The 27,726-nt window shown below is 44.8% G+C and overlaps 1 protein-coding gene across 2 annotated transcripts in view; it reads left to right on the top strand.

Moving 5' to 3' along the window:
• ETV6 (ETS variant transcription factor 6) overlaps window positions 1–27,726 on the top strand; it is a 219,403-nt gene that overhangs the window by 41,384 nt on the left and 150,293 nt on the right. The window lies entirely within an intron of this gene.

Raw genomic sequence — 27,726 nt, 5'->3', positions numbered from 1 at the left:
GGTGGATGTTTATTGAAACAATGACTACATAGACTGAGGGCAAGTAACAGCTTTTCTTGTGCTTAGTTTTCTTGTGAGTAAAATAAGAAGTAAAAACAGAGCCCGCCTCATCAAGTTGCATTGCGAACTGAGGGAGTTCATCCATATAAAGCACTTAAAATCAGCCTGGCACATGGAAAGTGCTCGGTGAAAGTTCCCTGTTACTACAATAATTACTAAATTGGGACCTCCTCACTAGACTGTAAACTCCTTGAGGGCAGAGACTGTTTTACATCGTCTTTTCATTCCTGTAGCGATGTGGCTAACACATGAGTGACATTCAGCATTTGTTAAGTAGATAAATAAAGTAAGTCATAGAGAAATGAAGGCAGCACCTCTGTAAATATTTGTTAAGTTTGAATGAGTAGGTCTCCTTCCTGTCTTTGCCCTCAAGCTGCAGTTGGTGAATCTGCATGGAATAGTGTGATTATGTTGCGCCTTAGCTCATCACTTAAGCAATGGGGCAGATCATTTATTTTTGTTGCCATGACTTGGCCGAAATCTCCTAGGGATTGACAGTCATGGCAGAAACCTCGTGCGTGATGGATGTCACCCCAGACCGTATGACCTCAAGCAGTTACTTGAGATCTCTTCCATTCATAGTTGGTGCTTCACAGAAATGCTCCCCTGGCAAAGCGGGTGCTTAGCAGAAGCTGCAGGCCTCTGGACAGACAGGTGCAGGAAAAAATGAAGAGAGAAACATACTCGTCCCCTCTGTTCTCAAGAAGAGTTAAACGTGCTAAAAAGATTTCGCTTTTAAACGTGAGCCAGTCATTTGAGTTCCATGGACCTCCCAGTTTCTCTGGTAAAATTTGACAATGGGACTTAGATGATCTCCAGGGAACTATCTTACTTTTTAAATTTCCTGCTTCTGTGGAAAATGTTTAAGAAGGCCCCAGACCGATGAGGAATGTGAGGGCAGAAGTTTAAATGGAGCTGCTGATAAACTAGAAGGGGATGTCACGGTGGGAGCCCTGAGCAAGTGGCTCAAGGACATTAGTGTCTGTTTGTGAGAGGAACTGGAAAATTGTAGTATTTAAATAGGAAATGAACTCAGAACCCACATCTTGACCTCCTGGTCTGGATCAGTTGATTTAACTTGAACTAAGTTGCATGTTCACTGTCCAATCTGGGCATCTGATTTGTGAACCTTTCCCATAACTGATTCCCAAGAGATTTCCCATCATGCCCATAAGGTAATTCAATTTGGCAAGAGAACTTGGACCTTGACAAAATCTCTTGCCCAATTTGGTTTCCAGAAAGGCTGACTTACCTAATTTGAAAATAAATGGAAAACAGAACGTTTGGTTGTTACTTGTTTGATGAAATGCCACAGAAAACTATGGAGAAGATTGTTACTATTTGCTTCTAAATATCTGTCCTTGGTTTACTGTCCTTCCCTGCCATAGTGTTCCAATAAGGCTAAACCACTACTGTAGTGACATCAAATCATAGGAATGCATGTGTGTGTGTGTATTTGTGTGTATTTTGCACCATGAGTATCTGCCTGCATTCTCAAACTCCACATTAATGTTGTTATTTTCTGTTGCTGCATACAAAATTACTGCACGCTTAGTCATTTATACCAGCACACGTTTGCTATCTCACAGTTTCTGCGGATTGCGAATCTGGAAACAGCTTATGTGGGTCATCTACTTAGGATCTCACAAGACTGCAAGTAATATGTCAGCCAGGGCTGTGGTCTCATCTGAGGCTTGACTGGGGCGGAAACCCACTTTCGTTGGCAGAGGATTTCAGTTTCTCGTTAGCTGTTGGCAAGAGGCTGCCGTCAGCTTCTTACCATGTGAGCCCCTTAACACAGCAGCCCATACATGGCAGCTTGCTCCTTCAAAACTAGCAAGCAAGTTTAATATTTTCCTGTAGCTTAATTTTTTTATAGACGTGACTTCAGTTTCCCTCCTCTTATCCTTGTATGGTAAGATAGAACTAGAGGGAACCAAAAAGCTGAGGGAAATGTGTAAGGTTGCAAAGCAGCCAGTGGTTGCATTGGAATGAGGATACAAGCTGATTAATAACAAAAACTAACATTTACTCAGTATTTATTATATACCAGATACAGAGTGGAGAGCTTTATGTCCGTCACTATATGCTCGTTCAATTCTCAGTACAATACTCTTAGCTAGGTATTACGGTTATTAACTATTTAACGGGTGGGGAAGTTGAGGATTAGAATGGTTCTGTAACCTGCCCAAGGTTTGCAGTTGGAAAGTTCCCAGATTTGAACACACACAGACAGGCAGATTCGAGAAGCCACTGTCCTCCTACTGCGAAAATCTGCCGTAATAATGCCGTAGGGACATAATGCTACCCTGTGTTCAGAATTCCGCCTCTCTTTTGTCCGGCACTTACATCAGTGAAGTATTCCAAAGGATCATTGTAATAGGTTGCTCCTCTCAAGATACGTTAATAAAGTGGAGAGGCAATGTTCTTTGCTTCCTACCTGAACCAAGCCTTCTCATTTTTCCTGGAGACATACGGGACACATGGAAGGAAACCAGATTTTAGTGGGATTTGCATGTATTAACACTTCTGTTGCATATGCATCTAGAAAAATCAAAATTACAAGCTCCTCAAAGTTGGTAGAATACAGCTTGTTTATTTTAACTTCTTTAAAATGTTTGCTTGGATTAGGCATTATGCATTTCATCATTCTATAAAAATACAAATAATCTAGAAAAGGCAAACCAGGTCTGTTGGGTGTAGATGGGTCTGGTTGAGGGAGAGTTGTGCAAGACTGGGTTTGAGAATTAGAACCTGAAATTTGAGAGTGAAATAATTCAGTGGCGTGTGTTTCTTCCATATTTCTGGAAACCTAGTTATCTTGCAGAATACTTTAACATCTATAAATATGGAGGAGAAATAGAAGATAGGCCAGGTTTGTTGATTATTGAGCCTTTTCATGAGGAGCAGGATAGAGCAGCCGCAGCAGAGGTCAGAGGGTAGGAAAATGCCATCCTGGGGCGGACCCAGCCAAACATCTGAAAGTGCTGTGGCCGTCCTCCATGGTACAGGACGTGGAGGGTGGCAGCGTCCTCCAGCTAGACGGACCGAGCACTCAGGGAGAGTGCTCCTCTTCATTTGCTAGCAGGGATGCAAGGGTGCAAGTGGGCCAAGGTCATCGTCCAACTTCCTTCATTAAATGCTTATGAATTTGCCTTCCTTTAACTCACTTTGGAAATCCTTCTTGAACTTAACATTGTTCTTTCTCCTATGCCACATTTGTATTTCTTTTGCTCAACCTCTCAGTCCAAGTCAGCACAATACTGGGGTTACTTGGGTATGTGTCTCATTCGCCCGAGAATGCTGTGGACTCTCTTTAATCAACTTTGATCTCCTCTCAGTGCCTAGCATGAGGCCTGACATATCGGAGGTGCTCAGTGTATTCGGTAGCCCCTCTCTTATCTGCCCTTTCACTTTCCATGGTTTCTGTTACCCGGGGTCAACTGCGATCCAAAATTAGTAAGTGGAAAATTGCAGATATTTTGAGAGAGAGAGACCACATTCACATAACTCTTTATTATGTTGTTATAATTGTTCTGTTTTATTGTTGTCAGTCTCTTACGGTGCCTAATTTGTAAATTAAACTTTATCATAAGTATCATAAGTACGTGTAGGAAAAAGCATAGTATACATAGTGTTCAGTACTATCTGTGGTTTTGGGCATTTACAGGGGGTCTCGGAACATATCCTGTGTGGATTTGGGAGGGCCACTGTATTGGTTGAATTGAATGAAAGGTACTTGAATGCGTTTTATATACTTAATCCTACAGTGGAACCATTAGTTCTAAAACTCCCATTGTAAGGCTTTGAGGGGATCCCTCATTCCCGGAGTCTGAGAGTTGGTAAGCAAATTGAAATCCACTCTGTCACTGTTTTATATGCTCCTGTGTTTTGTTCTTTAATTTTTGAGGGGGAAGAGACTCTCATTTATTGTCTTTTTTTCTACTTTAGAAAATTGTGGTTAAAATATATAACAAAATTAACCAGTTTTTTAATCCTCATCCAGGGACATGCTCATTGATTTTAGAGAGGAGGAGGCGGGGCAGGGAGAGAGAGAAAGAGAAAGATAAATCCATGTGGGAGAGAAACATTGATCAGCTGCACCCCACACATGCCCTTACCGGGGACTGAACCCCCAATGTAGGTATGTGCTTTGACCGGGGATCGAACCCACAACCTTTTGGTGTATGGGATAATGCTCTAACCAACTAAGCCACCCAGCCAAGGCACCATTTTAACCATTTTATCTGTATAGTTACTGTCACCAGGCACATTCACATTGTTGTACAACCGTAACCACTCCATCTCCAAAACTTTTTCCACCATCCCTCTTTGAAACTTGGTACACATTAGATGATGCTCGGTTTCCCCTTCCTTCCAGACCCTCATAACCACCCTTCTACTTTCTGTTTCATAAATGTGACTATTTTAGGTACCTATATAAGTGGAGTTATATAATACTTGCCCTTTCGTTACCAGCTTATTTCGCTTAGCCTAATGTTTCAAGGTTCATCCATGCTATAGCCTATGAGAGAATTGCATTCCTCTTTAAGTAAGCTGTTGTCTTTTAGGAGCTAAGAGTTTCACTGTTTTTAGTTTTTGTAGCCAGAGGTAGATTTTTCTTCCAGACCTATCCTTGGCCTTTTTCTGGGATGAAGTTTCCCAGGGCATGCGCAGTCTTCCCGAGTAGTTTTCTTTGGGGTAGCCGAGTAGCAGAACTGAGGCTGTTCATGTCAGTGCAACAAATGAGCACCTTCTGTGTGTCAGGGGCTCTGCCTAAGAACAGAGATTACACAGTCCTTTGGAGAAGTGAACTGTATACTCAGCTAATAACTATGGGTACGGTGTGCTAAGTGCAAGGAGCCAGCGGGATGTGCTCAATCTGCCGAGGACCGTGAGGGAAATTTAGGAAAGGTTCAAAGAGGAGGTCATATTTCAAATGAGCTGAGAAGGAAGGGATGGCATTCCACGAATAGCCTGAACTAAGGCAAGTGAAAAAAACAACACATGAATGTCCGAAGACTAGCAAGGAGGAGTGCTGTGGGTGTAGAAAGCACAGGGCAGGGCAGAGGAATGGTGGGAACCTATAGGTGCTGAAGAGTTCGGGTCATGCATTTAGGGTGACACAATTTGATCTGTGCATTGAGAGGGTGGTAGACGGATCAGATTAGGGGTGCTAGAGACTAGAGACAGGTGTGTGGGGGGGAGGGGGGTGTGGAAAGCCAGCATGGTTGCAACATTCTAAGCAGTAGACAGTGAGGGCCTGAACCAAGGCAGCCACAGACCAGTTTGCTCACGGTCAGTGTCATCAGGTGTGTTGACCACCGAGTTCATAGGACCACGCCCACTTAGCCTGCCTTTTTGTGTACAGAAATTCTTATAATTTCAACTCCAGTTTAGAGTTCCATTTTTGTACAATTTCCATCATGTCTGACCTTATTGTAACCATAGTGGCAAGGAGAAATTGATTTATAAAAGACAGTGAGACACGTTTTTACCTTCTGGCTTTCCACTCAATCAAATACTTTCTGGGGTAGTTTCTGATCGTCTTGTATGCACTAAGTGATGTGGTATCTAAACGATCGTTAGGGTTGTATGTAATAATAGAATAATTGACATGTAACAGTAATTAGAGCACTTCAGTCAAGCTATATTCGAGATGCACTGCCCTCCCCTTCCCTGTGATCTCTTAGTGACTAAAGAACTCAAACGTTCATACACGTGAATAAACTTAAACTTCCCAGCACCAAGCTGGGCTGGCCTCGGCAGTCATCAGCACAGCCTTCAGAGCCTATCCGGTGGTCCACAGAGGACTTGGCTTTTCACGAGGTGCTTTGATAGTAAGTGTAGCAGGAAGAGACGGAGTCCCTGCCCATGTGCAGTTTCTGTGCTCATCGTAAAATGTCAGAAATTACTCTGGAAAATTAGAAAAAATTGAAACCTATCAGTACTCTGAAAAAGTAGTGTAGAAGGAGGGCCCCAAACATTCACATGCAGAAAGGGAAAACACTGCTTAGTCAAGTATTGAAATAAAATACCCGGGTGTTTGTTAGTTGACTAAAAGCTGATTGAGGAAAAAGTGCTGAAGTAGACTAAAAATAATACGAGTTTCAAGGAAAATAACCCTTTTGCTAACCTTTGCATTAGTCAGTTCCTTATTAGAGTATTTTTTTTCCTATTTCAGTCACACTTTAAAAGAGTAGGTATAAATATAGAAGAGCAAGAGAAGTGTGATAAAAATAATTTAAGATGTAGAACATGGGTTTTAAAAGAAAAGGTCAGAGAAATCTGGGGATTAAAACAAGCTGACTTAGTTATCTTCGATAAAGAAAAACTTAAAAGAATATTTATGGGCCAGCCAATGGGAGTGCACCCAGAAGTTTGAAACACACACCCTACCTGAATGGGGCTTGAAGGGACAGGTTTTCATTGTGCAAGTGACCGATCAGTTTTGTTTTGTTTTTTTTGTTTTTTTTTAAGTTTCCCAGGAGCACTGAGTGAAAGGAAATGCATATTAAGTTTTGGGAGATACTTGGAATGATCTGCAGAGGCTTAACAGAGTGCCTTGGGAAGTGAAGAGCTTCCTTCCTGGAGGCGGAGAGGGCCCGGCTGAAGGGGTCTGGGGTGCGTACTCTCGGCCGGGCAACTCCTGTCCATTTTCAGGTTGGATGGGATCTTTAGGAAGAGACAGGTCACTGACCGCCCTGTGAGTGTGAGAGCCGACCCCTAAAACAACATGCATTTCTAAGCTTTTGAAAATAAAGAAAAGAAAAGCTATCTAGGTCATCTCCGAATATTCTCAGGCCCTCCTCCTGTACTTTTTACCTCAGACTCTTGCTTGCTTCTTTCTTAGCACTATCATAGGTTGCACGTGTTTTGTTTGTTTACTCATTATTGTGTGTGTCTCCCCGTTAAAAGGTAGGCACCATGAGAACAGGGATGTTTAGTTCTGTACTCTTTCTGGCATCAAACCACGTGTCAACACAGAGTAGGTACTCATGAAGTCTGCTTGAATGAATGAATGAATGAATGAGAGTGGGTCAAGGGGAAGGGAGGGCTCAGAGACCAGTCAGTGCATCATGACCACCTGGGAGGGCACGGGCCTGGGGGTTAAAGAGAGAAGGGAGGGAGTGGGTGAGAGAGCAGAGTAAATTCACAAGGCCTCTTTCCCTGTCGTTGTTGCCAGTACATTAGGTAAAAATGTGCTAATAATGGAAGTCACATAGTGTCATGTAAATAATAGGAGACAACATGGGCTAGTGCCCAGACACACTAGCTTTGGGAAACAATTCTCTACGACTTGCCACTGGGTAAAGTTTGTTCATTTTTTCTAAAACAGACAACAGCTCTATAAAAAACAAGTTTTCCTCGTGCTTCAATCAATTGGACGTTTTAGTGGTAGTGTGTGTGTGTGTATGTGTGTGTGACATCTGACTCCTTTATATGTATTCTCTGTCCTGGCCTTCAGATGTTTCTCTGAGCAGCTTTAGATTAGATTATCTGCACTGGGATAATGGAGCAATTCTGTGGCAAACTGCCTCTGTGCTTTGGACTGTTCAGCTCTCCTCAGCCCAAGGAGCCAAAAAATAGCTTGATTTAGTCTAGTCTGGTCTGTTGTAGTCTGACTAAAGGACATAACGTCCCAAACCTTAGGATGCTTAGCTTAAAATATTAGCAGATTAACAAAAGGGCAAAAAAAAAATTAAACATGAAAAAAATTACTTCTTCGAGAATAAGTATTTCCCAAAATTAAATAATTCCAAACTTCCCGTGCTGATGGAGCTTTTCAGGGAAATGTTTTCAAACCACAGGGTTCCCTCATTTTCCAGGAGGGAAAGTAGAGGACGATGAAGGCAACTCCACCCCCAGTAGCCCACCCCAACTCTCAGCACCCCTGTACGCCCTTCACAGAAGTGCAGAGAAATGAAGGTGACAGCCTTGAACCTGTGGGCTTCTCCAGAATCATTCTGAGAGACTTATGGCAGTGGTGGGAGTCCCACCTGTTAGAGACACCCCCTGAGCTTTCATGGCTTTCCAGATCTCTGGAGTGCCTTGGACTTCAGTGGTTCTGAGGTCCCCTGCCAAGAGCTTTTTGAGACAAGGATGATCAGAAGCCATTGTTCCTTCTGATGTGCCTGTGTCTGAGCTCTCCGTGTCCTCAGGCCATGTCCATGGTGGTGAAAGGAATGAAAAGAACAGTGCCTTTCCTTTGTAAAGCAGGTTTGACAATATTTGCTTTGGTTATCTTGGCCCATCCTGATAATAACTGTGTGAGAAAAGCAGGGTGGCATTCTTATTGTCCTTGGACAAGCAGAGAAACTGATGTACAAAGAGGTTAAGGTGCCCTGTTTGGTGAAGGGCAGAGCAGGGACTGGATTCCCCGTCTCTTGGCTGTGAAAGCAGGCTCACGTGTGAGCAGACATGACGGGGGCGGGGGGTGGGGAAGCGTAGAGGGCCTGATGCGGCCTCCATATTCCTTTTTCCTCAGTACCGCTGTGAATCAGGGTGCCCTGAGCCTCTGGTGGAGATACCTCCATACCTTCTCACCTACCCAGGCCCCATCTAGATGTACACTGAGGTTTCTAATGACTAAGTTCAAGTGCTAGAGAAACAGTAAGGCCAATCAGGCTGTCGTTGGTGAGCAGGACAGGTAAGAGAGTAAGTCTTAAGTGAACGGAGCACTAAAGGAATTCTGAAGTTGGCAGGTGGCGAGGGCGGGAGAGTCCCTGCAAGGCTTGCTTCCTGCAGCCCATCTTCTCCTCCTGGCCCGGCTGTTAACAGCCGGGTATTTCCAGGGCGATTGTGTCCATGGTTGTGTCTGTTTGTCTTCTGATGGGGCATATAACTTACCTTTGAGTGCTGTAAAATGGAATGAGGGGTAAAATCTTGACTCCGTTGGACATGTGACCTGCAAGTTGGTTTCTGTTGTTTGGGGAGCCCTCGGCTTCACAGTGAATGTTTTGTACAGTCAGGTAGACCTCTCCGCCAGAGGACCGACTCCTGTGTATTTGAAAAGGAAGACAAACCTGTATTTTGTAGAAAGGGCCTATTGTTCCCAGGGAGTGGTTGTGGCCAACTTCTTGGGCTCCTTGGCCGACTCTGAAGAAAGAATTGAAGTCAGAATGCTAATCACTGACTTGCACAGACATCAACAATCAAACCTCAGGGAACTCATAAGAAAGTAAACAACAGTGCTCGATTTCAGATTCTAGAAGAAGAGCAGTAGTGTAAACGAGGCTGGAGATGAAAAAAAATGTGTTAGGGAGGGAAGAAATTCTCATTTTCTGCTTCTCAAACGGGTAGTCTCAGAAATAATGAAACCCCGAGGTGTGGGCTCCTGCTCTGAGACCAGGGCTGGCGAGGCTGGCGGCCCCAGGCTGTTAGAGGGGGTCCCCTGGGCTCAGAGCGGGAGCGTGGCTGTGGGAATCGTGTCCTCTCGGAACCACAGGATCTCTGCACAGGAGCTGGATGCAGCGTTTTATTCAGCATGTCCAGTGGTGCATTTCACGCTCTCGCTTGTTCCCTCTCGTTCCAAACAGCAGGCTGGTGTTGAGAGTTTTGTCACCACAAAGAAGCATTTTCTTCTAAATGTGAGCAATCCTGGAACTGTTGGAGCCAATGTATAGGTCCTAACAGTGGGTTCGTGAAATGATCTCGGTTTGGTGTAGCCTCTAACGATTTTCCTTCTCTTAACTGTAAGTAGAGAATTCTTCTCCCTTCATTGCTGCCCTTCCACCTCCTTCACAGAGATTTATGTATTCTAGTCTGGACCTTTCTTTGATTCAGTTCCAGTTTATACAAACCCCAGCTCATGTGGCACGTGGCCAAAATGATCTGTCCTTGAGTATCGTGGTAGAAGGAGCCTTGGCTGTGGAGAGGGGGAGCCTAGCTCTCGTTGTGACCGTGTTTTGACGTGTCATTGAGCTGCTCGTGTCAGCTCAGTGGGCCATATTCACCTATTAATTGACGAGACTGGGCTGGAAACACGGCTCCGGTCATTTGAATCTCAGCCTTCTCTCCTTCTGTATTACAGCATGTGAAGTGACCTTTTAGACAGGATGCATGTAGAAGCTGCTGGAAGTCTATCCGTTTTTCTCTCAGCAGTTGTACTTGTGATTCTCCAAGACTGATCCCGCAGAGCTCATTGAGTAGAGAAATACTCGATCCAGCATTCCATTAGCCTTCTCCATGTGGTGAGCATACTTCAAAAGCGATACTCTCTCCCCCGGTGAACCTTTGTTTCTGATTGGAGAGAGCTTTCACCACCACATACAGCCTTTAGCCAAAATTGGAGCATGTCAGAGCTGGGGTTCGTGGGATAAATGGGAGCATCGCAAGTGTAGGGCTGGGGGGTCCTGATGAGAACAATGAGCTGAGTGTGAACGAGGGATGTGAAGATACACTGAGCACTCCTTACTGCTGACTTTTCGGGGAGTCCTGTTATCTTCCTAGCTATTGATGGGACTGGGCAAGAAGCTTGTAAAAGCCTGGACGTTTGCGTGGGGACTTGGTTAGAAGTACCATGGTGCCTTACTCTGTTTTCTTAAGAATACTTGGGACAGATGCATCACATCCCTGGGAGGTGCTTCCCACTGGCTGCTCGTAGTCTGGACATCACAGATAATCCGGGTTCTCACCTGTCTTGGGTGCATCCCTTTCTGCAAGCTTGGCGGTGTTATTCTTATTAACACGGGTACGATACGTAGTCTCCACCACACGAGACGGGCATTGTTTTAGTCCAGGCCCGTAAAAACCATCCATGTGACCCCGCCTGGCTTCTGATCTCTCAGGCCAACTTTTGTAGCTGCTCATGCCTTCCACAGACCTGAAACCCTGTGCCGCCCAAGCACCTCTGCTTTTCTGCTGGTTTATTTTTGTTATCCCTGTCCCCACCCACCTTGTTTTTCAGCCATCAATGAGTTTTTATTGAGTTACTCAGACATTCAGCCAGACTCCGTGGGGGAATAAAAAGATGTTGTAAGAAGTTGTCCCGGAACATAAGGGACTTAAAATTCATTTGAGAAGGGAAGGCCTGAGTACACGGAAAGGCATCCAGCAGTATCAGCCCACGAGCAGCGTGGATGATGATACAGCCGATCAGAGGAGATTGCCCTCGGGGAGGCCCCATTGAGGTGGCGGTCTCACTACGTGGCCTGAAAGCTTGATTTTTTTTTCCTGTTTATGGATATGTGATATTTGATATACACACAAGGAGATGTTTGAGTTACAAAATACAATGATAAAATGAACTGCTATGAACTCATCACCTAGTTTAAGAACTGGAATATTACTAATACTGCTGCCCTCCTGGTGCTCCTCTCCCTTTCCCTTCCACCCTGTCTCCTCCCCCGCCGAGTTAGCCACTATCTTGCATTTTGTCAGTTTTACTGCTTTTCTTTTCTAAAGTCTTTGTAGAGCTCATAGGTTTTCTATGGAGAGCTCATAATTCCTGTGATATGGAATCTCTGAAAGCAAAACACCAAGGACATATGTGATGGTTAATTTTATGCGTAACCTGGCTGGGCCATAGTGCCCAGGTACATTATTCTGGAAGTTTCCGTATAGGTGTTTATGGAGGAGATTGACATTACAAGTGGTGGATTTTGAGTAAAACAGACTGCCCTCCGTAATGTGGGTGGGCCTCATCCAATCAGTTGAAGGACTGAATAGAACAAAAAGACTGGCTTTTCCTGAGCAAGAGGCAACAAGCAGCAAATGGCCTTTAGACTTTACTGTAGCATCAGCTCTTGCCTTGGTCTCCAGCCTGCTGGCCCACCCTGCAGATTTTGGACTTGACACCCTCCATAAATGTATGAGCCAGTTCCTTAAAATAAATCTTTATATATATATACACATATCCTATTGGTTGTTTTTGTGGACACCCTGACTGATATAGCATATCACACTTCTCTGCATGCCACATCAGTAGGGTATTCTTATGTTAGCAGATCAACAGTATATTCGTCCCACGCTGGGAAAGCATTTGGCTGATTCTGGCCTAGGCCACAGAAGAGAAACCTTGATTTTTCTGTAGAAGCAAAGTCCGTTCTCTCCTCTTGGAGTACTCTTTCCTCTTTTTTAGCGTTCTGTTCCCTTCCACAGTCCTGTGGCTTTCTCTGGTCACTCCTATACCTATCATCCCCTCTCTGTACACCATCCCTTACAACACACATGCACAGTCATATCTGTGTATTTGATTATGTAGAACTCTGATTCTGTTTGGCACCAGGAAAGACATTTAGCTTCTTGGAGCTCGTGGCGTCTCCTCTTCTGCTCCAGGGTTGGAGAGAGTCATCAAACTGCGTTTAGAGTGTCGCCACGTGCCAGGTACTGATCGAGGTGTTTTACCTGTTTGTCCCGTGTTGTTATGACAACAGTCCCAGTTGGTGGCTGCTGTTATCACGTTCACTTTGCAGTGAGAACAGGACAGTGAAGTCGTAGACATGGGATTTGAATCTGTGCTTTCTGACCTTAGCCCCCCCATTACTCTTCTTAAATACATTCTAAACTGGAACATGCTCTGCAAATGTAAAATGCAGCTGTTATTAACATGAGCCTATGGCCTCAGGGCCCTGCGCTCTGCTAGTTGATAGCTGAGACATTCGAGGAGCTGATTCAGGCTGATGAGGTCATTGGTAGGAATGTATTGCCCTTCCTGGAAAGCTCTGGTTCTTGGACAGAAGTCTTCTGGTGGCCACAGTTCTTGAGCCCCAAGGAGAAGTTCTGTAAGGGGCCTCTCGGACCTGGTGGTTAGTGGCAGGTTGGGTCTTAAGCCTCCCCTCAAGTCACACCAAGAAAGCCACTCCCTACTTTGTGTTTAAAGGGTCCTGCAGGCTAGAGTGTAACCCATTGAAACAAGGAAACTCCATACTTGACTCAGCTGAGGATATCTTGCGTGGAGAGTCAGAGGCCTCAGCAAAGCAAGGCAAATACTTGGTACTTCCTCTCCCTCCCAGAACCATAGCAAATGTTAAATAATGACAGCTCTCTTCAACAGCTCTCTTCAGAGTAACCATTGCTAACTGGTGGAGTTGGGCAAAGAGCCTGATGTTTCTTTGGCCATTCTTCCAGAGATCTGGGTGCCCCCAGAGGACTGAGCCTGGATTAGTGTTCCCTCTCCTTTTCCCAGCTGTATTTCTCCAGGTTTTTGACATTAACTCTGCTCATTAGTCTTGCTTCCTCAGTGTTTTTTAACTCTTTTTTTCCTGTCTGGTGAAAGGTGAAATGATACCATACTGCTCAGTTTCCAAAACTGGTTCTGAAGGAATGTGTTGCATTTTTTGGTAGAGACTCACTTGTTTTGTTGTTTTTTTAATTTAAAGATTTTATTTATTTATTTTTAGAGAGGGAAGGAAGGGAGAGAGAGAGAGAGAGAGAGAGAGAGAGAGAGAGAGAGAGAGAGAGAGAGAGAGAGAAACATCAATGTACGGTTACTGGGGGTTATGGCCTGCAACCCAGGCATGTACCCTGGCTGGGAATCGAACCTGCGACACTTTGGTTCGCAGCCCGCGCTCAATCCACTGAGCTACGCCAGCCAGGGCTTTTTTTTTTTTTAAACACTGTTTGTTTGTTTGTTTGTTTGTTTGTTTATTTATTTATTTTCCGAGAGGGAAGGGAGAGAGAGACAGAGAGAGAGAGAAACATCATTGTGTGGTTGCTGGGGGTCATGGCCTGCAACCCAGGCATGTACCTTGGCTGGGAATCGAACCTGTGACACTTTGGCTCACTCATTTTTTTAATAACAACAGTCCCTTGAGCTCTAGGAGTATCCCCACCTGCAGGGTTAGTTTTCTATACTCCAATTGCAGAGGGAGCAGAAGTTATTCCACGTAAGTGTAGAGACTTAATTTTTATAATACCCTCTTTTCCTTTTCTTCATATATCATGGCTCCCTCTCCTGATGTAGATGGTCCTGTGTAGAGACATTGTTTCTGACCCCCAGTTCCTTTTGCGAAGGAGAGAGAATGTTTTTGTGTCGGCCATTGTTTCTGTGCGAGACCCACGCTGCTCTCTCTGCTTTCCAAACATTTCTCCCTCGAGGCCTTTTCTTTTCTTTTTTTTAAATTTTTGGATGTAAAGAGGGAAGAACATCATCCTATTTTTTTTTTTAAGATTTTATTTATTTAGTTTTAGAGAGGGAAGGGAGAGAGCTAGAGAGAGAGAGAGAAACATCAATGTGCGGTTGCTGGGGGTTATGGCCTGCAACCCAGGCATGTACCCTGGCTGGGAATCGAACCTGGGACACTATGGTTCCCAGCCCGCGCTCTATCCACTGAGCTACGCCACCCAGGGCTCTTAGCCTTTTCAAATGTCAGTCCCACAAGGTAACAATGGCTTCTGGGTTCTTTGGGGGGCACAGTCTTAATTATTCAAAACTGAATAAAAGAGGCATACTCGTCCGAAGTTGTAATTTATAAGTCATTTCCTCGCTTTCTTCACCATCGTTATTTTCAAACCAGTAAGTATTTTGACCAACATTTTTTGAGGAAGAATTGTATGGTATTTCCCAACCTTCCCCTGTGGGTGGAATTGCATCACTGAATCACTTTTCTCTATTTTTTTTCCGCTTTTTGCCTCCTGTTTTGTCAAGGCTCCAGGACACTCCAGACTTTTTTTGTATGTTTTTTAGTCTTGAAGTTTCAGCCTGGCATCCGTGACTGCGTTAATTTCCCGTCATTATTTTCCAGCCCATGAGGGCATCCTCATAAAAACAAAGTGTTGTGTTTAATCTTCAGGTAGAGGCTGAACTCTGGTCCACATGGACCCTCCTGTTTCGCTTTTTAGAAATCCCAGAAGTCAGAGGGATCTCATCAACCGTAGGCAAAGCGAAGTACATTCTTTTACTTGCCTTTGCCCCTATTCCCTATTTTATCCACCCAATCCATTTTATCGGATAAAAATGCTATTGGAAACATTCCACATGTGGTCAGATTTTTTAGCCTTTTATCCTGGTCGGAGACTTAAGATGAAATGTCAGCTCTAATAGAGTGGAGGAGGTGGAGGCCAGGCTCAGTCCCATCCCTTCCTAGAAATGGAAGTTTTCAGAGATGTACCCCCTCATCATAGATGGGGCTTGTGCCCGTCTTATAGCATTCAGGGTTCTCCAGAGAAACAGAACTAAGAACTAATTGTTTGTGTGTGTGTGTGTGTGTGTATGTGTGTGTGTGTGTGTGTGTGTGTGTGTGAAAGAAAGACTGGAGAGAGTTCAAAGTCTGTGGGGGAGGCTTGCCGACCAGAGACCCAGGGAAGAGTTGATGTTACAGCTCAAGTCCAAGGGCAGTCTAGTGACAAACTTGCCTCTTCCTTGGGGAACCTCAGATTGTTTTCTCTTAAAACTTTCAACTGGTTTATTAGATGAGACCCATCCACATTATAGTGGAGAATCAGCTTTATTCAAAATCCACTGATTTACATGTTAAGCTCACCTAAAAAAAATGACCTTCACGGAAACATCTAGACTGGTATCCGACCAGATATCCGGGTTCTGTGGCCCTGCCCTGTTGACATGTAAAATAAGCCCTCGCCCCACCTTCCAGGCCCCAGGACCATCAGCTCTGAATAGTCAAGAGCCGAAGGCGCGTGTGGAGGAGGCGGCTGTCCTTCAGTGCTTCTCTCGTCTTGTCTGTCCCTCTGCATTCTGCACCGCCTGAATTTTCCTTCTCTCCCCTCACGTTTACCCTTTCCCTCCTACTCCCATGCACTCTGCCTGAGATGGGGAACGTTTGTGAAGTGAGAATAAGAGAGAATAACCCAGTGTGTGATTAATTTATCATGTAAAGAGAAGACACCTCAGAGTCATTCAGACTGGAGGTAACCTCGCCTGTTTATGATCGTGGGCAAGTGAATATACCTCTCCGAGCCCCTGGTCATTTATTCCTAAAAACAAAGACAATGATATTTGATACAATTCTTGTGATGATTAAAAGACCTAACATAGCCACATGCATTTCCCTTGCTTCCAGATGTTTGCCCATCTCGGAGAGCTTTTTAGATTTAAAACATGAGTCATTTTGAACTTTCTCAGGCCTTGGGTGCCTAGACTCCCCATTAAGATCAGCTTAACTATTTCACTGTTATTGTGAACCATTGTTTTTAATGAAGTCTCCTAGCAAATGTTCCCGTATGTTAGTCTCCTTTGCTATTTCTCCAACACACCAAGCACACTTCTACCTCAGGGCCTTGGCACATGCTGTTTCCTCCACATGGAGCTCTTCCATCAGGTAGCTGTGTGCCTTAGTCCCATGTCTCAGGTACTTGCTCAAATGTCACCTCCTCAAAGGGCCTTCCCTAACCACCAGTTATAAAACAATATACTCTCTGACTTTTTGTGGCACTTACTTTGCTTTTTTTCCCTCAGTACTTATTTCAAATAAATAATTTATTTCTGTCTATACCTCCCACTAGAACAGTAGTCCTCAACCATGGATGTTCATTGTATTCACCCTGGGAGATTAAAAAACCCCAGTGCCATGCTACACTCCCGGACAATTCAATCAGAAACTCTGGGGAGGAGGCCCAAGCGTCAGTATTTCATAAAACTCTCCAGGTGATCCCAGATATGTGCAGCCAAGGGTGAGAACCTGTGCTTCAGTGTGGAACTTGACTGCAGAGAACGTGAACTGGTAGCGTTGGCATCACTTGGGAGCTTATTAGAAATGCAGGTGCTTGGCCCCACCTCAGACAGACATCCTGAGTCCACTTCTGCCCTTTGGCAAGATCCCAGCCGACCTTGAAGTTGGAGGTGCACTGCACTAGTTTGGAAGCTGGTGGCTTCATTTCGCTATATTCTTAGCCTAGCATATAGTAAGCACTCCCTAAATATTTATTGGATGAATGATGACTTAAATTTGGGGATAAGAGGAAAAAGAGAGGAAGGGAGAGAGAACAGAGAAAAGGAAGGAAAGACAGAAGAAAAAGCTCTGCCCTGTTCATGTGCTTTGGGCACAGGTATGAACAGGGCTGCCCTCTTCCCTGCTCCCAGTAAAAACTTAACCAGCCTGGTGTCCACCATCTCATGGGCCTGCCTCCAGCTTGCTGTGCTTTTCAAGGTTATAGCTGACTAATGAGAGATACTGTGATAATGAATTGCCTAACTACCCAGCCCTGCTTCTTCTCTCCTTGCATATATTTGACTGGAGGTCTACTGAAACCAATTAACCAATTAAGTAATAATTTAGTAAGGCTTTATGAGCTACTTACTTCATGCACGGCTTAACATGGCTCAAGAGGCTAAGAGGCAAAGATGGAAAAGACACAACTCAACAGTCCAGCGGTAGAGACAGTCATTTATAACTTGAGACAAATGCTGTAAGAGAATGTAGACAGAGTATTATGGAAGGTCAAGAGTAAGTGGTTGTTTCTGATTGGGGGATCAGAATCGGCTTCCTGGTGGAGAGGGCAGGAGGCATTTGAGTTGGGGGCGCGTGCTCAGGGGTTTGGGCTGTAGCAAAGGCAGCGGCATTGCTAGAGAAGAGTCAGTTCTGCTTTGCGAAGATGACTGGAGGTGATGTGGAAGGTGACTGGAGAAAGGAGACAGACGGTGGATGTGTCAGGACCAGTTTGGAGATGATCACGGATAACACATATACGAGTTAGATGACACGCCCCTGATCCTGGGCAGTACCAGGAGGATGTTAAAATGTGGGAGTGTTTTGAGAAGTTTATTCAAATGTAGAAGATTATATCTGTTATTTAACAGACATAAGTGACTAGGAATTCTTGGGGTGACAAAATTTGATAACATTTTGAGCATATACTTTAAAAACTCTACAACATTATATAATTATACGGTGTTTTCTCTTGCATTGTCCATCAGATAGGCTGGAGTAGAGAACCAAGCACTCTCCTTCACTTACAGCTTCCAGTCGAGATAGATCCTAGCGATTACTTATGTTGGCCATTTTATTTTGAAGATGAAGAGAATGAGACCAAGACATAAAATGCTCATCAGGGCCGGGACTGGAGCCCATGCTCACTGTTACTGGCTGTAGATCGAGTATCAGCAGTTTTCATGTACGTAGTCTCCTTCACGCTCACAAAGGTCCTGTGAAGTAGGCAGCATTATTTTTATTTAATTTATGGTTTATTGTCTATCTTTTATTGAGATATAATTGATATGTAATGTTGTATTGGTTTTGTGTGTATCACATAATGATTTAAAATATGTGCTATATATCGCAAAGCGATTGCCACAGTAAGTTTTGTTGGCATCTACACATGGCTACAGACTTTTTTTCTTTTTCTTATAATGAGAACTTTCAAGATCTGTTCTCTTAGCAGCTTCCAAATGCAGCGTTGCTGACTATTGTTACCAGGTCGTACATTAGATTCCCCAGGTCTTAGTTGTCTTATAACTGGGAGTCTGTACCGCTGGACTCCCTTCACCCACTCCCATCCAGCCACATTGGGTTCTTTCAGACTCCACGTGTGAGCGAGGTTCTACAGTGTTTGTCTTTCTCTGATTTATTTCACTGAGTTATTTTCATCTTAAAGATGAGAAAACCAAGACTCAGAGGATAAGTACCCACCCAAGGTCACATAGCTGATAAGTGGGATCTCTGGGATTTGGCTGCTGGTCTGTCCTGTCTAAGCTTTATTCTTTACTCTGCCCTGCTGGCTCCTGCACCACTACTGATGGCAATTCAGCCGTATAAAGGAGGGTCATATTTGTTCTCCTTATTTTTGAACAAAGTTTTCTCTGATTATTTTAAATTGGGGGTTTATGACAGCTGATTTGTCTCTGTAACTTTGGTCACATTTATACATTGTGACCTTTTTGGAAGTAGAGGCTTTGAGTTCCTTTAAAAAATCTAAACTATAAGAGGAAGTAGAGGAAAACCAACCCAAATCAGAGAATTTCTCAAATCAGCTTTCCTTATTAGGTTTATTATAATAATAAATATTCAGCAATCTTTCTTCCACATAAATAGGAAAGCCCAGGGCAGAACAGCGACCCTTGACCTAGTTGTATCAAGCCTATACCGTCTTGGTAAAAGGGAATTTGTTGAGCAAATTGCTGATACAGAAAAGTTGAGGAAGGTAACCTCTTGCTTTTACCCTTGTGTTTAAGACCATTTGGACCCACATAGGTGGAGACTGGGCTGTGATCTGGTGAACTGGGACTGAGTTATGTCACCCAGGCGAGTTTACCTAAATGAGTGGAATCCATCCAGAGTGCCTCAGTTTCTAGACTGTCATTTGTATTAATTTTGGTGGAAGTGAGTCCACCTTTGGCTGAAATTGTGGACGTGGGCAGAGCAGAACTGGCTTCTCTCTTTCATCCTCGGTTCTAAACATGCCTGGAGGAGGCTCAGGAAGGTCACTATTCAGACCAGCAGCTCAACTGCCCTAGACATCTCCATTTCTCTACCTGTGAACTAAGGGTAGTGAAATAAGGGTCTTCAAGACGATCACTCTTTCCCTACCCAGCTCCAAAATTCTGTGATTTTTCTTTAAAGCAGCGAGTGAAGTAGCCAGCTGAGCTGCTGTGTTAGGTTTTGCTTATTTCTTCACAGATTGATCTGATTCAAGTCCATGTTCATGGCATCCAATTCTCAGACCACCTCAGTGGCCTCAAAGCCGTGTACACAGTTCATATGCTTAGCCACATAGACAGGCTTGTGGGTAGATATAGATTCCTTATCTCTTAGGTCTAAAATAATTAGGTGGATTTCCGTTCCAAGAGTGAAAGGGCCAGTGTGGTAGGGAGCAAGCTGTCATCCAGGCAGGTATTTCAGAAGGTGGTGCCAGGGTCCTTCTGTCCTCAGAGCCTCAGGAAGCCTTTCTTTTGCCTGGCGTAGTTCTTCCTGCACCATGTATGTTAGTGTTCTCCTTCAAATGCAACAGCATCTACTCAGCTCAGTCTTCTCCCTTTTTGCCAGGAAGCAGAACCAGCTTGTCCTCTCTGCCTTCCCAAGAGAGGTCAGACCTGGAGCCAAGGGTGCCACATAGTCAGCTCTAATGGCAATGGCTTCAATTCCCTTATTTCATCACCAATTAGAACATGCAGGCAGTGCTAAGTGACACAGAGCCCATAAAACATATCTGCTTCCTGCTGATTTCATAGTTCTGGAGGAGAGGCCGTGCATGGGGATTAAGATAGACTGGAGTACCAAGCAAGGGTGCTTGGACTATATGCTTACACTAAAGAGAATAGATTTCCTTTTGCAGGAACACAGCTGCAGTGCTGCGATGTGTGCACATGTGTGCGTGGGCTCTGACGAGCAGGGAGCACCCATCCATCTCTAGCTGTCATGTCTGAGAATATTAATAAAAGCCTCAGCCTCATATACCTGCAGGTGATCACAAGACAGCTGTTGAAGCATTCAAAAAACAATGTCTTTGTCTTCTGGCTGCTTTCAGAAACACTGAGAGAAGCTTTCTGAAAGCTGCTTCTTAGAGAATACATTTTAGGGCAGTTTTGCAATTTGCTTTTGGTGCCAATCATTGGAAGGTTTGTGTTTACACGGACCCTAGACTGTGAGTGGCCCTAGTATTCCCACCCGTCGTTCTGATCGGTGGGGTCTGACCCTTGTGACTTGCTGCAGCAACACCAGTTGTAGCTGATGGAGTCTGGACTTTCGTTAGAGAAGTGGATAGCCTGGAAGTGGATTGTCTCCATCTCAGCAAACCATATCTCATGTGAATTTCTCTCCAGCCAAAAAGAAAAGAACAAACAAATAGAATGTCAGCTTTTCTTTTTTTAGATTTTATTTATTTATTTTTAGAGAGGGGAAGGGAGGGGGAGAGAGAGAGAGAGAGAGAGAGAGAGAGAGAGAGAGAGACATCAATGTGTGGTTGCATCTCACATGGCCCCCACTGGGGACCTGGCCCACAACCCAGGCATGTGCCCTGACTGGGAATCGAACCTGCGACCCTTTGGTTCTCAGCCCGTGCTCAATCCACTGAGCTATGCCAGCCAGGGCTAGAATGGCAGCTTTTAAAACAAGCTTCTGTAAAACATTGGAGAAAAGTCAGACTATGTATAAATCAAAAGAGAGGAAATGAGGCCCATAATCAAATATTTGAGATAGATTTGAGGAGTTTCTAAAAAAAAAATTGTGAAAGACCAATACTTGGTCTTTCTGGTGCCACTGTCACCCTGTGTGGAGCACCCCGTGCTCCCTGTCATTGGACCAGCTCTCTTCTCTGTGGAGCGATCGTCCTTCATACCTCACCTTCCATCCCTCATTTTTAACAGCCCGGAGCCTCACACCCAGCTTGACTGCACCCTGCTTTTGTTGGCACAACCTCCCAGACTTACTCCGTGTTTTAAAGTGACTCTTTGACCGGCGTTAACATGCTCGCAGGACTTGGTACACCATTGGTGGGACCCAGCGCAAAATGAAAATGCAAGTCGCCTTGTTCAAAAATTATGAAGAATTTCCAGAGAGCCACAGCACAGCATTAAAACAAGCACAGACAAGCTCAGACAAGCACAGGGCCGCTGCATGGGTCACACACAATGCCAGTCTGATGCTCAGGATTGTATTTTGGAAAAACAGGAGTCAGTTTTAGGGTTCCGTGACTCTCCAGCTCAGTCCCTGCCAGGGCCTTTGACACATCCCTGACCTGTGATTCAGAAAGATCCATTCAGACGGGAACTACCCAGGGTCTGGGCTTCTCTTTTCTCTTTTGAAGTTGTTGAGGCCATGCAGAATGCATTTGGTTAGTGTTTCATCCAGCCTGGCTGGGCAGTCAGTGTGGTTTCTCTGGCATCTCCTGAACGGGAAGCAGGTCAGATTTAAATAAAGGGTGTTGGAGTTACCCATGCTGTGAGCGAGCCCACAGGGCGAGGAAGCTGAAGTCTGGGCCGCAGGCAGCCAGGTTATTGGAGTCCGGGATCCACTGGCTCTGGGCAGGAGGCCTGCATCTCAAGTTAGGAGGCCCCACGTGAGTATCTAGCATCACAGTGGCATTCTTTGGTCCAGAAATACGGCCCTTGCCCCAAATTATTTTATAATCTCTTTGGAAAATGTAATGCCCACTAAAAATACCAACAAACCCTAAATTCATGAGAGATACGGATCTTCCAGGTCTACGATGTGATAGAGGCGGTAAGTCCCGTGGACAGGGGGAAGAAATTTACCTTTCCTGAAGGACAAGCTGTGGGTGTGTTTCCTGCACTGAGATTGTCACACCAGCCCATTTTTCACTTACCAGGGATGGCAGGGGAGGACTGGCTGACAAATCACGAAGCCAGCCCACTTGTCATTTTACAGAACACTGCATGAACGTGAGCTTATCTCTGGCCAACACTGAGAGGCCTTGGTGCTTCCCGCAGTGGGAGACCTGAGGTGCTGTGGGTGGCTTCTTTGGGGAGCCGGGGCAGAGGCGCAGGGAGCAGCGTGGCCAGTGAAGTGCTTGGGAAGGAGAAAGCAAGTCCAAGCACTAAACCCCAGCAAGGGTGGGGCTTGGGAAAGGGGCAGGAGCAGAAACAGGGGAGTGGAACGTGGAGATGAAGACCGTCAACAGAATCACTTCCCCCTTTCTTCCTTCCGCCTTCACACTAGACGGTTCGCGACTTCCCTCCCTGAAGTAGGAAGTGGTCGTGTGGCGACACTGAGGGCATGGGCTTCTGCTGCGTGTGCTTCCTGGTGCGCTCACTGGCTCTGAGTCAAGGGGAAGTGAAGACCTCTGCTCCCTCCCCGTCTGATCTCCCGCTGATCGCTGATCGGAGGAAGCCATGGACACCACTAGTTGCAGTTTGTACAGATTAACAAAGGGATAGAAGCGGGTGGTTATTTGTAATAGTGCTGATAGCAGGCGAAAGTGTAGATATCTGAAGGTATTACAAAGGGCTTCTGAGGATGCTATTAGCATGTTCAGGCACAGCCTGCGTATTTAAAGGTCATAGAAGGTAATTAGCCCAGTCATCCCCCAAATTGAGAGCTCTGTCATGGTTGGAGTTTGAATCGAAGTAAGAAATCCTAGTAGCGAGGCTGAGTGGTGGAGTGGAAAGAGTATAGGTTTTGGGGGATGGGGTGGTGGGGAAGACAGCTCTGTGTTCAGCTCTTAGCTCTGGTACTCACTAGCTCTGGGACTTAAATTCTCTAAACCTCAGTTTCCCTTTAAAATTAGGATAAAAATGTATTGCCAAGATGTTTTAGAAATAAGTAAGATAATGTTTATAAGATATCCAACAGGGAGTCTGGCACCCTAGAATATAGTAGGTATCTAACTAATGTTAGGTTTCTTATTTTTCTTAGGAGAGTAAGTAAAGATACCTGTATTGAGGTCACAGAAAGTTGGAATGGTAGGAAAAGTCACCTGTTAAAATGGGGTCCATAGAGATGTGATCACTTTCCTGCGTCTTTTCACCTGTGATCAGAATGGTCCCTGACCTCAGCATTTTTAAGAGGTTTAATATAAGAAGTATCATAGGTTACCTCTGCAGAGAGTCTTGAATCTGAACATTATGCCGTGTTCACTTGTAGACTGGGCTGACACTGGAAAATTAGGCTGGCTCAACTGTATGTGATAATTAGGGGCAGGGAGAGCATCGAGAATTGAAAACCATAGATAATCCCAGTGTCTCATTTTAGCCAATAGCAATTCTTCTCCCACCAAGTCTACCAGAACCGCTAACAAGGAGAAAAATTGACTGGTTTGAGTTTCCTCACCTTTTCTTCTCCCCTGCCTATCCTCAGTCGAGGTGCTAATGAACAGTGAAGTGGCCAAATGGGGAGAAGCAAAGGTTGAGAAAATTCACAAACTGGGTAATCGGTTTGAATAATTAACTCCAGTAGAAAGAGCACACAGCTTCTTCTGCAGTGCGTTGTCAGAAGCTAAGTGAACACGTCAGAAGTAAAGCTTTCCTTTTCAAGTTTCCTTTTTAATCTAGTGGTAGGTATTTTAGGACACCACATTTTATGGATTTGGAAGCAATGAAGGAGTTAAACTGTTCCAAGAATACACAAGGATTCTCACCCTCTTCTAGCCTCCTTATGCCAGAGTAGTAAGTCGGAGAAGCCAAATCGACTTCTCTGAAAGTCCAGAGAATTATTTGCTCTCCCACGCCTCAGTCCGAGGCCATCTCCTGAACTGAGAGACACGGACGACCCATTGCCAAGCGAGCCAATCACATTGAGGGCGAGGTTTTAGTGTTCATCAGAATCACCTAGAAGGTTTTCACAAGCAGTGTGCTGGGCCCTTCCCCTAGAGTTTCTGATTTAGTAGGCCTGGGTTGGGACCAAGAATTTGCAAACCTCAAAAGTTCCCAGGTTCCAGTGGCCACACCTTGAGAACCACGGGTGTATTAGATAAGAAGATGAGCTCTGAAATCAGACAACCTGAGTCTGAATCCCAGATCTCTCACCTGATAGTTGTGTGACTGGGTGGTTACAAGCTTAGGTAATCTCTCAATGTCCACGTTTTCTCACTTGTAAAATGGGAATACAAATATCCCATAGGGTTGTGAGCATTGAATGAATGAATACATGATTAAGCCCTTAGAATATTGCCTGCTGTATATGGTGAGTATTCAGTATAGACTGGCATGGCGCAGTTATGGGCTCCCTACAACGACGAATATGATGGCTGGTATTCACGGAGCACTGTGTGCCAGAAGACGTAACTAGGCACTGTAAGGATTACCGCATTTAAGACCCACAGCCTTCTCTCCCTTCTCTCTAGCTTCCTGCCTTCTTCCTTCCTCTTTCTTCTGTTATCCCTTTCCCTTCTACCTACCTTTGATTTGTCTTGCTCTTCATAAACTATACTGTAACAAAATGAATCAAATCCTAAATAAAAGAGAAAATACACATTTGCTCTCCTGAAGTGTGACCTTCAAGAGTATGAGCTCTTGAAGGACTGTGCCTTGTCTTCTCGATGCCTGTATCCCGGTGTGGGACCAGGCATGTAGTTGGAGTGTGGTGAATGTTTAGTACACGAGTCCTGTCATCCTTACAAATCAAACTGGATGCATCCATCAGGGTTCCCTCTGGTTCTTCATCCTGTTCTGGCTTCTCCTTGACTGACACGTTGGTGAGTTTAGCTTTTGTTCTTTCTTCCCCCAACTGTGGGCACACACACACCAAAACAAAAGTGAGATCACCAGCCATGTAGAAAGCTTTTGTTTCACGGGCTGCTACATGGACTACCTGTCAGAATGTTTTGTACTCTTGGGATAAGTCCAGGTCACCTTTCAAGTCTCCAGGAAGTGTGTGGGACCGCTGGTTGGGGAGGGTAGAACCTGTACCCCTGAGGGCTCCTGGAGGGAGAGCAGGCCATTCACAGCCAGCCTGTGCACCCTGACCCAGCAGGGTTGGCTCCCTGCCTCCTCACCCACAACTTAAGGGATGCTGTGTGGCAGTTCACCCAGCTCTCGGTCTTTACAAGGAAGTTGGTTGTCAGGAATCGCCCAGTTACAGTTGGTTTAAATTCACAATTAAACTATGACTGCCTCCAGATAGCAAGCAGGTCAGCTGCCTGAGTCTCAAGTTACTCTTGCAGCTTGGGTTTCTCTCCGGCAGGTCCTGATAGGAGCTGGTTTTGCACAGTTGATGCGGCCAGGGCTTACGTCAACGGTTAAGGTTTCTGTGTATAGCCTTCTTAGCAGGCCTAGAGAGGGAGCATGTCCTGAGAGCTGCAGAGGAAGTTTCCTTCCATGCAAGGCGTGTTCCTGGATCTCTAGTATTTGGAGCCAATCATGAGAACTAGATTTGAATCCATCAGACCAGGAGAATTTATACTCAGGTGCAAATCTGTAAACTCTGAGATCCATTTCCAGGGTCTGTTTTTGCATTATTTCTCTGCTTTCCCCATGACTTGGTCTTACATAAACATTGATCAAGGGTCTGCTCTGTTCCAGGCACTCTCTTGGTTCTAGTGACATGAGGAATAAGACATAAATATAGACGAGACCTAACCTTCAGGAAGCTTTTACTTCTCCTCTTTGTGTCAGTGGAGAGGGTTGAGCTGGTGACAAGAAGAAAGATTTGGGGAGAGGGGGGACTTTAGAGATAATGATAAACCCTCGGAATCAAGTGTTAACCTGGAAAAGTGTTAAGACTATTCATCAGGGTGTTTGTGGTAAATATGTACCGGATGGGGCTTGTCTGGCTGTGTGGTTCGCCCATGAGACCCTTGCAGGCTTCCCAAACCACTTCTGACCAGGGACTCTGTATTAGCATGGAGCCGCGTGGCGGGGCCTTCCTTACGAGGTGACACCAAGGTCTGGGGTAGAGCTGCTCTGGTATCTGCACAGACAGGTCCTAGCTCCTGCCCTTGGGTTCCCCCACTTCCCACTTGGGAAGACTGGAGTTCTATGACCACATATTTCTTCTGTCATGAAATGGCTACCACCCCCCTTTTCTGCCCATTTTCCCCATCAGGTTCACCTTGGGTCAGGGCACATCTTTTCTCCAGGACCCATTCATTCTCTGCCAGGAACTGGCAAGGAGATTTTAAGACTTATATTTCTTTCTTTCTTCTTTTCACTCAACACGTCATCTGGTGCTAAACACTTACATGCCATGCTATGAGTATGTGTGAATGGATTGGTCAGAATTCCAAGTTTGAGTTGCAAGAAAATTCTTTTGTATTGCAGTGTACATGGCTTAACATGAGAAAAGGTACTGACAAGGACTTGGCAGTCCTGAGAGTGTCTTTCCAATGGCGTTTGACTTGAGTGTTGACCTATTTTGTAACAGAGCAGGATGGGGTTTCTCTTTTATCTACTGTTTCAACAAAGTAAGTGTACTAAAAGTCTCTCTCAAAGGCAACATATATTTAAAATTTCAGAATAGTGCTCTCAGGCTGAATTAAGATTTCTTCCATGTTGTCCCACGGGACTGATGGAAGCATCTTCTCTTAGCATCTGACTTGCTGTATTATTTTCAGAATTTATTGCCTTTCCATCTGACTCCCTCCAGGTGCTGCAAGGGTAAACGAGAGTCATGTCATACTATTTCGGTGTCCAACTGTGGATCCACAGTTCTTCTTGCTGATATGTAGTGCATACTCAGGAAATGTTAACGTACTCAAGAAGTGATCAGATGAATGGATAACTTGGCTTATGGGAGTTCTTCAGGGCATTCCAAATGGTGGAGGGATTTGTTTGGAAGAAGGGACATGAAGAGGCAAAGGGACAGAGGGGAGATCAGCTGTGTCCAGAATTCACAGTCATTTCCTCAGGAAACATCACCAGATATTATTGGATGTGCAGGAAATGATGCCCTTGTTCACTGTCCTCCTAGACCGCAGTTGTCAGATTGGGTACCCACTTTGTGCACAGCTCATACTGTGGGTGGAAAACATTAAAGCAATGTAATTCTTCACAACCTAGATACGATATAAAAACAAAATAATTAAAAAGGTACAAATCAGTTTAGGATTGTGTATATGAGTACTTAAGTCAGAGAGAGGAAGAAACATACCGTGTTTAATACAGCAGTGGGAGCCTTAGACACGCAGACACATGACTTCATTTAATCTGCACAGCCTTTCAAGGTAGCGTCTTTATCTCCAGTTTCCAGACGAGGAAACTGAGATACAGGGACCGGATCACTTGTGCGAAATTACACAGCTAGTAAATGTGAATGCCAAGATTTGAACTTGTGGGCATGGAAGAGACATTATTATATGGTGAAGGGCAGGTAAACTGAGAGCGGGTGAGGGGGGAGGACACCAATACGCAGAGGCTCTGCCTTGTAGCTTTGAGGAGGT

This window comes from Phyllostomus hastatus, unplaced genomic scaffold (genome assembly GCF_019186645.2).
Source record: "Phyllostomus hastatus isolate PE091 unplaced genomic scaffold, TTU_PhHast_1.1 phas_scaffold_93, whole genome shotgun sequence".
NCBI lineage: Eukaryota > Metazoa > Chordata > Mammalia > Chiroptera > Phyllostomidae > Phyllostomus > Phyllostomus hastatus.
This window is presented reverse-complemented; position numbering and strand designations above follow the sequence as displayed.